Raw genomic sequence first — 1,036 nt, forward strand, 5'->3', positions numbered from 1 at the left:
AATCTTTTTTTTTTTTTTTTTACGTATTTGTAATTCTATGTTTTCTTAAATTCACGTTTATAAAAAAAAAAAAAAATAGTCTATACTAGAGGTGGCAGCGTGCCCAAAGGTACGTTGGGAGAATCAACTGTCACACAGTTACAATTTATCTCCTTTTTTAATAATCCTTTCGGTTTATCATCTGATCATCCTTTAATTGGAATAAATGTAAAGAAGCTGATTGAAAACTGCTTTACTCCAATTAAAGCATGTTCCTACCAGTTCTTTAAATATCGTTATTCGAAGTCCAAAACTTCGGCACGCATAAATATTTTTAAAGATGGTCACTATATGACACGCGGACTCATAAAAGTTCGCCACCCCTGGTCTATACCCATGTTGTTAAAAATAATTTCAAACAGTAATAAAAGTTAAATTAAGTAATTTTCGAACGGTTATAAGCACTTTATAATTTTTTAATAAAGCAAAGGTAGTTCCATGGAATATATAAAAAGTATGGGATAATATATTTTGAATTTATTCTATGATTTTCTAGGTTTATTTTATTTTATTGTCGTTTTCTTTATTAAACTCACAATTCTTTTGTATTGATCTACCACCCGGTAAATTTAATATTTTATTTTATATTTAAACAATAAAAGTTAACAATAAAATTAAACAATCTAAAAGTTTAGATAAAGAATAATAAATAGAACATGGCCGGCGTTATTTACATTTAATAAATACACAAAAAATATAAATACGACTTTTTTACAAAGGTAAAACCTTGCTTCAATCTCAAAAGGATTATCGCCTCCGTAACTTTGTGAAATTTTTATGGATTGCTGATGGTGCGAACGGCGGAAAAAAAGACTGAAGCAAGGTTTTAACTTTGTAAAAAAGTCGTATCTATATTTTTTGTATATTTATTAAATCTAAAAGTTACAAGGTATAAGTTTACAAGTATTTTTTCAATCGTGTAGCATTTTCATGAGATAGATATTCCAGATTATTTACATTTTATGAAATACGGTAGAAATCTTTGCTAAATAGATTA

The sequence above is a fragment of the Centruroides sculpturatus genome, unplaced genomic scaffold (assembly GCF_000671375.1).
Source record: "Centruroides sculpturatus isolate CEXI.00-Female unplaced genomic scaffold, Cexi_2.0 scaffold184, whole genome shotgun sequence".
NCBI classification, from domain to species: domain Eukaryota; kingdom Metazoa; phylum Arthropoda; class Arachnida; order Scorpiones; family Buthidae; genus Centruroides; species Centruroides sculpturatus.